At 34.6% G+C, this 14,230-nt stretch overlaps 1 long non-coding RNA gene and 1 other non-coding gene across 2 annotated transcripts; both read left to right on the top strand.

Annotated features, from left to right (window-relative positions):
- Positions 1–4,021: 4,021 nt before the first annotated feature.
- Positions 4,022–4,185, top strand: LOC120072388 (U1 spliceosomal RNA). Its single transcript, XR_005480450.2, has one exon. It is a non-coding gene; the product is annotated as a U1 spliceosomal RNA (small nuclear RNA).
- LOC120070622 (uncharacterized) lies at positions 4,022–7,025 on the top strand. The gene is made up of 2 exons (XR_005479998.2): positions 4,022–4,225; positions 4,789–7,025. It is a non-coding gene; the product is annotated as an uncharacterized LOC120070622 (long non-coding RNA).
- The last annotated feature ends 7,205 nt before the right edge of the window (positions 7,026–14,230 follow it).

The following is a 14,230-nucleotide window of genomic DNA, read 5'->3' as shown; positions in this document are numbered from 1 at the left end:
ATAGACGACCAGTGTCGATTTAATAAAATCGCAAAACCGATTATAGTTGGTCGGCTGGAGTGGGTTGGTCAAGAACCGATCAATCGACCGAAATATATATTATGAAACGTGCATAATTTTCTTCTTTTCTTTGCTTCCTTAGTTCATCAATCGTATATTCGTGGCTCGTTCTACCTCTAGCTCCCATTCCGATGCTCTGACTACCCTCCCTTCCTTACTTCATCAGTCTGTCAATCGTCTACTCGTGGCTCGTGCTACCTCCAACTCCTACTCCGACACCTTCAGCTCCCACTCTAGCACTCAGCCTCCCCTCTTTGCTTTCTCATTCCGTTAATCATCTACTCGTGGCTCGTGCTACCTCCTACTTTTACTCCGGTCCTTACTGCTTATTTTACAATCTAGGGTTCCTACTGCTGCCATTCCAGTCTTTAGATTTTTTTTTTTTTGGCGTGCTTATTTTCTTTTAAAAGGGTTGGTTTGAATTTTGATGTTTTGGCTTGTGGAATTTTATTTGAATTTTCTTATTCTATATATTTATGTTCTTATTTGAACCTCCCTAGTCCCTACAGCTTGTCCTTATTAACAAAATCTCATATCATATTACATAAAATATGAGGGCATCTTTGCAATTTTCCCCTACAAAATCATTTTCACGTGCTCAATCATTTCTATAAATGATCTCTGTTACTGCCTTGTTGGTGCTCTGTTGAGGCAAATCCACATCGTTGGGTCTTCATCTTTTAGCGCTTGATGCATATAGATTCCGATGCTTTAATTTTGATTATTAGCGTTTTGATTGTATAGACTTAAAATGAATTCAATAGATATGGAGTTTGATGGAACTGATTCTTCCAAAAATATACAAGATGCAAATCGTCGATGTTGATTTAGATGAGACATCAATGTCTCAAATCCACTAAAAAGAAGGAAGAATGTGAAACAATCCATGGTTTTGGATCATTTTGAGAGGCTAAAAGGTGATCCTAAAGACTCTCATGCTCAATGTAAATATTGTGAAATTATCAATGCATGTCATTCTAAACGTAATGGTACTGAGACTATGAAGAAATGTAAAAAATACTCTTACCGAAAAGAGATATTCAACCCAAAAGACATTAACTTTCAAACCTAAAAACAAAGACAGTGTTGGGGATAATACTTCACAACTTATATGTGAGTCATAGAGTTTAGAGAGTTGTCGGGAAGTTTTGACTGAAATGGTAATTGTAGACGAATTGCGCCATGTGCAAGTCAACCTAGATTTGCTGTTCCATCTCGATTTACTGTGGCTAGAAATGTACTTAAGTTGTATGTTAATGAGAAAAAGCATTTGAAAGACATGTTTGTGAAGAAAAAGTATAAAGTCTCTCTCAGTACTGATTATTGGACCTTGGGACAGAATATAAATTACATGGTACTAACTGCCCATTTCATAGATTTTGGTTGGAGATTACATAAAAAGATATTTAGTTTTTTTTTCTGGTTGAGAATCATAAAAGTGATACTATTGGTAAAACAATTGAAAATAACTTGAATGATTGGGCCATTGAAATGGTTATGACTTTGACGGTTGATAATGCAAGTTCAAATGGCACTGCGATTGCTTATCTTATGAAGAGATTTAGTAAAGGATTATTGTTTGATGGGGAATTTCTGCATGTTCATTGTTGTACCTTGATGCTTTTAAGGAACATAATGATTGCATTAATAGGATTCGATATGTTGTACGATTTCTAAGATCTTCTCCTGCACGTTTTTCAAAATTTAAAAAGTGTATTGAAATCGAAAAAATTTATTGTAAGAGTTATGTGTGTCTTAATGTCCCCACTAGATGGAACTCCACATATATGATACTTGAGGCAACTGTTAAGTATAAAAAAGACTTTTGATAGATTAGAAGATGAACATGCTTCTTGTAGACACAATTTGTCACCAAATAAGGAAGATTGGACAAATGCTAAGATGTTGATTAGGTTTTTAAAGGTCTTTTATAATGTGACGGCTTTTTGTACACCATTTCGAATATGATTTTTCATTAGATTACAGTTGTTCAGAATTGTATACATTTGAATGCTGGTAGTGCAAATGCAATGCTAGTTGGAATGACCAATAGCATGAAGGCCAAATTTGAGAATTATTGGGGGAACAATGAAAAAAATAATATATTGTTGTATGTAGCCATTATGTTGGATCCTTGAAAAAAGCTAAGGTTTATATCTTTTTGTCTTAAATTATTTTTGGACCAGAGGTCACCAAATCTATGGGAAATATAGTGGAGAAATGTTGTAGACGTCTCTTTCATGAGTATATTAGTACTCGAAGTGGTAGTGGGCCTAGTGGTAATAGTACTACTAATAATACACTAATTGTCTCAGTCAGCTTCAAATGCCATTATTGATTGTGATCCAAAATAATTGTCTCAGTCAGCTTCAAATGCCATTATTGATTGTGATCCAAAATAAAAAGATGGGTGAAGACTTTGTCTATGATACAATTGATATTGATTTCGAAGGTGATTAGACTACATCTTTCAAACAGGGTCAGAGATTGATATTTATTTGTTGGAAGTCAATGTTAAGATTGAAGGTGATTTTGACATACTCCAGTGGTGGAAGATAAACAATCATCGGTTTGAGGTTCTTAATTGTATGATTAGAGATATTTTGGCAATTCCAATATCTACTGTAGTGTCTGAGTCGGCTTTTAGTATAGGAGGACATATTATTGATTCATCACGTTGTTCATTGGCTCCGAACATAGTATCTGTACTCAAAATTGGCTAATTATGATCCAATAGATCTTGGAGTTCAACATGAATTGGAAGAGGCTTCATTATTTGAAGAAAGTATTTATTCAATTATTTAACTTTAAATTTTAATTAGTATTTTGTAGTTGTAACTTGTAAATTTAAAATCTTAATAGATTGTCTTTCTCTTAAACTTAATTATTTTGTAGTTGTAACTTGTAAGTTTAAAATCTTAATTATTTGAAAATAAAATTTGAAGAAGTTCATCAATTCAACAAAGAAACCTCTTTTAAACTATAATATTATCCTAACAAATTTTGAAACCTCTATATAATTAGAGCAAATATCAATTTATATCCTTGAATTCTAGGATTGTATCAATTTAAATCACAAATTAATAATTGTATCAACCTTAAGTTTTCGTAAGTGTATTAATTTGAATCCTCCATTATATTTTATATGGATAAACATCATGTGAAACTTATAATTTTATCAATTAAATCTCTAAACTTACATGCAATCAATTTAGACTCTCAATCAAGATTTATTTGTGGTTCATTTAAATTATAAACGTCAAATTTGTGAAATCGACATTTTTAGAATTCTACACATGTAAAGGAATTTATGCATTGCTAATTTTCAAATAGAGTCTTAATAAAGGTTTTAAATCGATTCACTTAAATTATTTATAAATTTAATTGGAAAAAAGTTAAATATTTTCCGTAATATTTTTTAAACTAAATTTGATGGAATGTATAAATTGATAAACTTATGAAAATTTAGGGTTTAAATTGATATGCTTATAAAAGTTTGGTGTTTAAATTGATATAATTATTAATTTTGGATTTAAATTGATACAACAAGTTTAAGGTTTAAATTGATACAACCTAAAATTGAAGGTGTGAATTGATATTTTAAATAGTTTTAAAACTTAGACTACTTTGAAAAAAAAAAAAAAAACTCCAATTCAAGATGGAGATTTTTTTTTCCAACGAAGATGGAGAAATAATAAGAAGAGAAAATATTAAATGAGATAAAATCATTAACAAAAATAATAAGGGCAAATAACTCAGCCATGCTAAAAATTATAAAATCTCACAAAAATCAGCCTTTTTTATTTTTTATTTTTATTTTTTTGAGAAAGCACAAACATTTTGTGAATAGCCATTAGCATTAGCCACTTTGGCACAATTGATATTTGTCCCACATCGGATAGTTTTAAGAAGGCAGGTGGAAGGAAGGGCTATAAAAACAATGCCAGCGGCACTTTCCAACATACTTACCTGGACGGGGTCAATGGGCGATCAGCGAGGCCTATGGCCTAGGCTGGTGACCTCCATTGCACATACCGGAGGGGTGCCCGCCTAAGGTCTGCCCAAAGTGGCAGAGCCTACGTCATAATTTGTGGTAGTGGGGGCCTGCGTTCGCGCGGCCCCTTCCCAATTCCTTAGTTTGTAAATGTCTTCCTCTTGTTTCCAGGTATTTACTCTCTTCCTTTACTGTTAGTCTAGGAATTTCATCTTTACATTTTAAAACTATTGCGCTTCTGTAGCTTTGAAATTGTGGAGATGGGTTAACTTCCAATTTAGCGATGTGTGATAGTTAGTTGACTCGACCCTTCGAAAAATCTAAATGCTGCCGTACTTTTTGTTCACGATCTGTTTGAAGATTGAAGCTTACTTTTTGTTCTTCTGTTTGAGATTTAAGCTTACCTTTTGTTCATCTGGTTTAGATTAAGACTCAATGCTTTCCAATGTGGGGGGGTTTTGTTAGTTTTGACTGGAGAGGAACGTCACTTTTGAACTTATCCAACAAAATAACAAAAAATTGGAATTGGAAATTTAGATGAAGAGTGAAGAGATTTTTGTTATTTTGTGATGGGTGAGACCTAACACGATAATGCATTCAGGCGGTGGTGACGTAAATTCAGTTTTCATTTGTTTTCTGGGATCGTCATTCTGCATTGATGTCATGTTTTTTGAATGTGCTTTTCAGATTTCTCGTAATTTGAAGGATATCTGTATATTGTATTGTATTTTCAGATTGTGATGGATGACAGAAGAAATTCTCCATAATGAACCCTCTATGGAAAGCAAGTTCTTATATCTTCAATAATGTTATGTCTCAAGTTCATGTTTATTTCCTGTCTGACCTTATGAGGTGCTTACCCATGTTTACTTCCAGCCTTCCGTTTAAAGATGGTTTTTCTCTAGCCTTTCATTTTGTCTGATGTATTTTCTTGTTCGTTGGACTAGAGTGCCTTTATTGGATGTTTTGAGAGTGGTGTTTGTGAAAGAAATTATGTACTACTCTGTTGAAATCTTTTAAAAGCAAAAATCAAAAGCATTTCCAAACTCATATTTTACTTTTCATGAGATATGCGGGAGGATATCAACATGTGCCTCTTGGTATATTATGATTGTTAAATTGCCTACCACAAGATTTCTGCAACAAACTTCAAATGATCCATTGGTGTATGTATTAGTAGTTATTAGTTAGTATAACCTTCTTAAGGTCGGATTCAGTCCCGAAGGAATTTGCATTTGGGGAGGGGCTAGCTTTAGGATAAAGAATTCAGAGAAAGATTTGCAGTAAAAATCCTTGAGAATTGAGTAGTTCTTGCATATTTATTGGAAAACTGGAAATGGAAATAGCTTAGTTGTTTGGTTGAGAATAAGATGGGTGAAAATTTAACTTTCAAAATTAGAGGGAACCAACTTTTTTTATCGGAGAATCTCACATTGGAAAATTTGGTATTGGAAGTCTCCTTTATGTACTTCAACTTTGTGTTTTGGGTTTGGGCTTCAACGGGTACTCATGTTTTGGATGGAGTGGGGAGATAGACCAATGTAGTTCGGTGGACGTCCCACATGCCGCCGTCACCATCCCGTTCCGTTTCGTCCGCCCATCCGTTCTGTTTTGCAGGTTTTGCTCTTCACTTGACCGCTGTGCCTTGATGGTTTACTGTTCATCGTTTTGAGGGCCCTGCCATTTCTAACAATTTTAAGACGTTGCCACATCATCAATGGCCCTCAGTAGCAACAATGACATTATGATATCTGACCTCAACCGTCCATTCCGATTCGAAGGAGCGGACTTCAAGCGGTGGAGGCAAAAGATGATGCCGTTTTTCCTCACAGTCAAGAAAGTTGGCGAAGCTTGTACCAGCGCTAAGCCGATCGTTCCTTTAGAAGAACCAACTGAACAACAGATAAAAGAAGCTGCTGACTGGGAGGAGAAAGACTTTCTATGTAAGAATTTAATTTTAAATGGTTTGATTGATGATCTGTATGACTACTACATTACAATGAAGATAGCGAAGGAGGTCTGGGATGCCCTGCAAAAGAAGTATGACACCGAGGAGGCCAGGTCAAAGAAATATGCAGTTAGCCGTTATCTCAAGTTTCAGATGACGGATGACAAATCCGTGGAGGCCCAATCCCATGAACTCTAGAAGATACGAACAATTCCAAGTTGCTGTTATTATTGATAAACTGCCCCCTTTATGGAAGGATTCTAAGAACACTTTGAGTCATAAGACCAAGGAGTTCTCCTTGGAGAGTCTTATTACTCGGCTAAGGATCGAGGAAGAAGCCTAGAAGTAGGACCAGAGGGAGGAGGTGAACGTAGTACCTGGGAAACCCACCTCTGCCGTGGTAAAACATGACAAAAAATCTAAGAGGACAAAGAGGAAAGATCAGAACTGTGGCTCCAGCAACCAGAACCAACAGAAAAAATAGAAGCTCCCTTCAGGAGAAACGGTATAATTCCTCTGCTTTAATTGTAATAAATCTGGGCACATGACTAGGAATTGTAGGAATAGGCGTCGTCCTGCTGGTCAGGTGAACCTGATAGAAGAACCGTTAGTCGCCATGATCACAGAAGTAAATGTGATCGGTGGATGTGAAGGGTGGTGGATAGACACTGGTGCGACGGCCCATGTCTGTCATGACCTTAGTCTATTTAAATCTTATATTGAAACTAAGGATAAAAATATTTTGTTGGGAGATCACCGCTCCACGAAAGTTGCTGGAACCGGTGAGGTGGAACCGAAGTTTACCTCTGGGAAGACGCTCACGTTGAAGAACGTTCTGCACACTCCGGAGATATGAAAGAATTTGGTTTTGGGTTATCTCCTCAATAAAGTCGGGTTTACTCAAACTATAGGGGCATGCCTATATACCTTTACCAAAAATAATGTATTTGTAGGGAAATGGTATGCAACTGAGGGAATGTTCAAATTAAATTTAGACTTTAATAAAATGAAATCTTCTGTGTATATGTTGTGTTCTATGAATATTTGGCATGCTAAACTCTGTCATGTGAATAAGAACTTAATTAGTAACATGATCAGGTGGAAATGATACCTAAGTTATCCACGAATGATTTTGATAAATGCGAGTATTGTAGTCAGGCTAAAATTACTAAAACTCTGCATAAATCTGTACTTAGGAATTCTGAGCCTCTAGATTTGATTCATTCTGATGTTTGTGAATTTGATGGCATATTGACTAGGAACAGTAAAATATATTTCATTACTTTTATTGACGACTGCTCTGATTTTACTTTTGTATACTTGCTGAAAAAGAAAAGTGATGCTTTTGATGCCTTCAAACTTTTTGTTTCTGAAACAGAGAATCAGTTTAATAGAAAAGTTAAAAGACTTTATAGTGATAGGGGAATCGAATACGACTCGGACAGTTTTAATGGATTCTTTAACTCACATGGAATAATATACGAAAAGAACGCACCTTATTCTCCTGAAATGAACGGAAAAGTCGAAAGGAAAAACAGAACTTATCTGAGCTAGTAGTTGCTATTTTATTTAGTTCAGGAGCCGCGTCTTATTGGTGGGGTGAAATCATCCTTACCGTGTGTGATGTCCTAAATAGAATCCCGAAATCTAAAAATAAAACTTCACCTTATGAAATTCTCAAGAATAAGAAACCAAACTTGTCCTACTTTAGAACATAGGGTTGTCTAGCCTTTGTAAGGATTCCTGACCCAAAAAGGAGAAAGTTGGCTAGTAGAGCTTACGAGTATGTCTTTATAGGTTATGCCTTAAATAGTAAAGTTTACAGGTTCTATGATCTAGTGAACAAAGTGATCATTGAGTCAAATAATGTCGGCTTCTTTGAAGATAGGTTTCCTTTTAAATCAAGGAATAGTGGGGGCTCTAGATCAAGTGACCCTAGTTAGAAATCCAACCCTAGAGAGGAAATTGACCCAGAACCTAGAAGAAGCAAAAGAGCTAGAACCGTCAAAGATTTCGGAAATGACTTTTTGACCTACAATGTAGAAGAAGACCCTAAAGATCTAAGAGCTGCCCTGTCCTCAATAGATGCCAACCTATGGCAAGAAGCCATAAATGATGAGATGGACTCACTTGAGTCAAATAGGACTTGGCACTTAGTAGATCTACCCCCAAGATGTAAGGCAATAGGGTGCAAGGAGGAAATTTAGACCTGATGGGACTGTCGACATATTTAAAGCCAGGTTAGTAGCGAAGGGCTTTAGACAGAGAGAAAATGTAGATTTCTTTGACACCTTCTCCCCTGTCACTAGAATTACCTCTATTTGTGTCCTGTTCTCTCTCGCTGCCCTTTATAACCTTGTAGTACATCAGATGGATGTAAAAACTGCTTTCCTAAACGGTGAACTTGAATAAGAGATTTACATGGAACAACCTGAGGGTTTTGTTGTCCATGGTTAAGAAAATAAGGTGTATAAATTAGACAAATCTCTTTATGGACTAAAACAAGCTCCTAAGCAATGACATGAAAAATTTGATAACCTTATCCTATCTAAAGGTTTCAAGGTCAATGAAAGTGACAAATGCATCTACTATAAGTTTGATAATAACCTCTGCACTATCTTGTGTCTATATGTAGATGATTTATTGATCTTTGGGTCGAACTTACATGTCATAAATGATGTAAAATCAATATTGAGTTCGAACTTCAACATGAAAGACTTAGGAGAAGCTAGTGTAATCTTAGGCATAAAAGTAAATAGGTCTGAAAAGGGAATTTCTTTGGATCAATCTCATCGTATAGAAAAATTCTAAAGAAATATAATTACTTTGAGTGTAAACCAGCATGTACTCCTTATGACCCTAGTGTTAAGTTGTTCAAGAACACTGGTGACAGTGTTAATCAATCTGAGTATGCAAGCATCATAGGCAATCTTAGATACGCTGCCGACTGCACTAGGCCTGACATAGTTTATGCTGTAGGATTACTTTACAGGTTTACAAGCAGACCTAGTAAAGAGCATTGGAATGCTATAGAAAGGGTCATGAGATACTCAAAGAAAACCCAAAACCTAATTACGTTATCAAAAGATTCCTACTGTCCTGGAAGGGTTCAATGATGCTGATTGGAATTCTCTTTCGGATGATTCAAAGGCTACAAGTGGCTATATTTTAATATAGTTAGCGGAGCTGTCTCTTGAAAGTCCAAGAAATAGACTATTTTAGCCCAATCTACGATGGAGTCAGAAATGATAGCACTAATGAAGAAGCAGGCTGACTTAGAAGTCTGCTATCAGAGATTCCCTTGAAAAAGCCGATACCAACCATATTGATCATTGCGATAGTACTGCAGCAATCGCAAAAGTTCAGAATCGTTACTACAACGGAAAGAGACGTCAAATATGTCATAAGCACAGTACCACTAGAGAGTTTCTCATTACTGGTGCAGTTAGAGTGGATCACATATGGACTGATGAAAATTTGGCAGATCCTTTGACGAAAGGACTAGCCAGAGAAAAGGTTTTCAGAACCTCAGAAAGGATGAGACTCATGCCTATCAAAAAATGAATCACAATGAGGAAAACCCAACCTGTAGACTGAAGATCCCAAGAAACAGGTTCAACGGGTAATAATTGATCACGAGCGATATATAGTGAATCATGCTAAACTAAACACAGAGTTCCATTCCTATGACTTAAAGTCTGAGCATGATATCCTGAAACGTAAGAAAGGTTGAACTCAGTTCTTAATGAGATCTATACTTGATGACAAGTGGGGTACCTAGCTATAGAAGTATTGATAGACTCACCTGTTTGAATGTGGAAGTGAGGGCCGCTTCCGATGGTGTTTTTAGGCAAACTCTCTAAAGCATTCACTAAACTGGGATTCACGTGCTAGGCCTTAAAAGCACGGGCTTTCGTACTACACCCTAATAACACTCTGTATGAGATGTTGTTAGAGATAGAGTTCAAAACCAAGAGTTACTCTAGTATATTCTGAATCATCTACACTATGTAAAAGTTCAAGTCGTAAGACACCTTTGCTTATGCACAGTGTTGTATAGATTGAAACTGCTCGATGAAAATCTTTCCTCTCTTTTCTTTTTGTTTAAATTTCCAAGTGGCGGATTGTTGGGTGAAAATTTAACTTTCAAAACTAGAGGAAACCATGGTTGGAGAACCTCACATTGGAAAATTTGGTGTTGGAAGTCTCATTTATGTACTCCAACTTGTGTTTTGGGTTTGGGCCCCAAGGGGTACCCATGTTTTGGAGGGAGTGAGGAGATAGACCAATGTGGGTTCGGTGGACATCCCACACGCGCCGTTCGGTCGGGCGGGCGTGGCGAGGCACGTGTGTGATGATTATTTTTAATAAAAAATACTATTTTTTTATTATTATTTTTTATCTGGAAAAAGGGGAAAACGGTCCGTTCGTCCGCGCGTTTCGTTCGCTCATCCTGTTCTGTTTCGTCCACCCATCCGTACCGTCTGCGCACGTTCTGTGGCAGAGCGCTCTTTTCGCTCCCTACAGTTCGACACTAAATGCCTATAAAAGGTGAGGCCTTCAGCAGTTCGTCACACAAAATTCATTTCTTCATTCCCCACTTCATTTCCTCTCCTCCTCCATCTTAGCTTTTCGAGCAATGAGTTTAGAAAGGGTGTACGTTCCGGTCAGTAACGGTGCATTTCCGATCGGTTTTCATTTGGCTACTTTAATTTGGGGACGATGTGGCAATTTTCAGACCTGCTTGCACACTTGGGCAGAGCCGTGAAATGTTTTAAAGAGAGTGAGCTCCGCAACTCAGCCTATAACGAGTTTCTGTTTTGCAGGTTTTGCTCTTTGCTTGATCGTCATGCCTTGATGGTTTACTGTTTGTCGTTCTGAGGGCCCTGCCGTTTTCAACAGATGTCCAAAAAGATGCTAAAATAAATATCATTTAATATATTTATAAAAATAAAAAAATTATAGTTATAAAAGTTATTTAATTAAGGATCGACAATAATTTTTAATTATTAATATTTGAGAATTGAGTAATTTTTAACTAAAATAAATCTATTAATATATTAAATGAACATTATATTAATTATAATTGGCAATATTACTAATTTTATTTTTAATTAAATAATATAAGAAAATTATATTTTAATAGACAGTATATTATATAAGATGAAAAATGATATAAAATAGGGACTTTTTTAAATATAAAAAATATTTAAAAATATTTACACTTTAGCTATTTTGAAACCTTTAATATTTTTTAAATTTTTCTATTTATAAGAATTTTCTTATAAAATATGATATATTGATAAAGAAAATTAATTAATAATATAGAAAGTTTTATATCGTTACATTGAAAGATCAAATTGATTATAAAAGAGAGACAAGAAATCAATTATTATTATTGAATATAAATCTTTTACTAACTAAATTTAATTAATTCTAATTCACTAATTAAATATATCTAAGATGTTAGCTAATTTATCAATTGTTTATATAAAAAGTAATGGTATTCATTTAATAAATTTTTATTGTAAAAATAAGTTAAGTAAATATTTTAATAGATTGTTATTGATTTACTAAAATAAATATCTTTATTAATTTTGTTAAATTACCATTAATTAATTAAGTGATTAACTATATTCAAAATAAAATTATATATAAAATAAAAAATAGATGGAGAAAGTAAAAGATAAAACCTACAATTTTAGTGGAACTAGAGAATCCTGGTTTATGATTTGTTTATGATTTACAGAGTATTGAAAATTGTGGAACAAACATATATTAATTTCTATGCAAAAAAGGTTTCAACTAAACGATCTCTTATAACGTGAAAATAACATTCTTCAACATATCTATTACTACATTTATAATAGTTCACGGTTTAAATTGATACAGGTCTCAAAGTTTAGAGTTTAAATAGATACAAATCATCCATTTAAGGTTTAATTTGATATAACATCCAAAGTTTAAGGGTATAAATTGATATTTGCTCTATTTTTTTTATAGGGAAAAGATGAAAACTATAGTTAAAAGTGTTAGAGTTAAACAACATGCAGCGGAAATATCAAGGATCCATAAACATTCTAATTTACTAATTTTTGGCAAAAACTAAAGCATGCTGTTCATAAAAATGGGTTTTCATAACATACATTTGATGAACTCTTCAAAAAAATGTCTGTTCAGCTGCTGTCTTCACTTGATATCAACGTGAACTACCTCAAATCCTTCCCTACTATACTCTTGGAGCTTTAGGTAGAGTTATGAGACTCAAGAACAACTTGAAGATGTGAAGAAACAAGGAAAGCTCACAGTAACAAGTTGAAGAAGATTTCACCGAAATTTCTCTCAAAATTTTGTATTCTTCTTACCTCTCCAACAATTCTAATCTTCTTTATATATTAAGATGAACATGCAAAGAGATGGAGTGCATGGCTTGCAGCTCATGTTTGAAGAATCAAAGTAGAGAAGAAAATGCTTTGTGTGTGAGTATAAAGATGATGATAATAGAGAAAACTCTTTTTCCACTTTGTGCAATCCATGCAAACGAATTTTCATTTTATTTTTAAAACAACAAATGACTTGTAAATCATTTTAATTCAAAAAAAAAATATTTTCTTAAATTAATTTAAAAAAATTAATTATTTTAATATCAAATATTAAATTAATTTTTGCACAATAATCATCTTCATATATTTAAATCATATTTAAATATTTATTCTCTTGTTCCGTTTAATTTGAACGTTTCAAATTAATTTCTCAAGCTACCTTAAAGCTTACCCATTTACGAGCTAGTAGGGGACCTCACGGACCTACAGATCATGGGCTCCAATCCGAGATTAATCGGCTAAACTTTAACCCCCATTCGTTAACTAATGGGTGATTCCGTTAAAGCCCATAACTGAACTCCTCTCCCTGTAGATATATTATGTCCACTCGATATAACCATGATTAGTAGGTTAACCCTTCACAAGTTGCTCGTAATAACGGCTGGGTCGAATCTTTGTTTTACCCCCGTAATTACCTCTTGTTCCTTAAGTTCCACTGATCCCCTAATGAACAATTGATTTGTGATCCAATCAACAAATCGAATCCCTCTCAGGCTAATGAGAGGGTGAGGCCTCTTGTTCAAGACCCAGAATCAGTACTTAAAGGGAACAACCTCTCTACTAACCCTAACCGGTTAGGAGTGAATTCCCTCTTGCACCCTATGTTCCCAACTATTCATCCGGTCTTATCCCCAAAATGGTAAGCTTATTGAGCAGAGGCAATTGGTCTACTCTCACCGTTTGCAGATCAAAGGATAATCTCGAACAAATAGAAGTTCATAGTTAACTCAGGATTAAGATTAAGTTACCTAGGTCATCGCTTTGAAATAGTCGATCTTAAACAGTAAACAACGTTATAAAGTAAGAGTGACATGTTTTGTGGTCCAATCTTGCACAAAATTCATTTGCACAGGACATCCTTACTCCTCATATCTCAACATGCACGAATTAGGATCACTTTGTATGTTACACTTTACAACACTTTGTAACAACTACAGAGTAGGCCGCATCCAATAGTGTTACCAGAATAAGGTACCTAATCTTATTCATATACTATAGATCATTTTGACTATTTGAACCTGATCCACTTGTATGTCTCTACATAAAGTTCAGTACTCATATAATAGTCAAGAGATTTAGGAAAAACAATATATTCAACAACTTTATCGAATTCTCAGAATAAGTTCTAATGTTTACAAACCACGAGTTTTAGGACATAAAACCCAACAAAAAGGAGCGGTAAGGAACAAACACATCAAAACAAACCTAGTTCTTTGGTGTCTTTAAAAATAAATTGATACACACTCATTTGACCTATGTAGGGGTGTTTGGGGATCCAATTTGGAATCAATAACCCACTTAGTGTTCGGAGTGTTTGTTAAAAAATTGCATATAATGGTAATTTTAATTCTCGTTTTGTTGCATTAACACTATCTACAACTTGATATTCAAAATAACCAATTGTCCTTTCTTCCAACGTTTCCTTCGATGACTCCATTCGTTGACGACTAACGTTAACAACCACCTCTTTTAACCAACTCCGATGAAGCCATCTCAACGTCCAATTTTGGCGACTAGCTTTAACGATCACCTCTGATGATCAGTTTATAATGTTTAATAACCTTCTTTTATAATAATTTGAAATTAATAGAAATATTTTGAGTATATAGAAAAAAAACTTATGCA

Source organism: Benincasa hispida, chromosome 2 (genome assembly GCF_027475165.1).
Source record: "Benincasa hispida cultivar pf3 chromosome 2, pf3_genome.v1.1, whole genome shotgun sequence".
NCBI classification, from domain to species: domain Eukaryota; kingdom Viridiplantae; phylum Streptophyta; class Magnoliopsida; order Cucurbitales; family Cucurbitaceae; genus Benincasa; species Benincasa hispida.
This window is presented reverse-complemented; position numbering and strand designations above follow the sequence as displayed.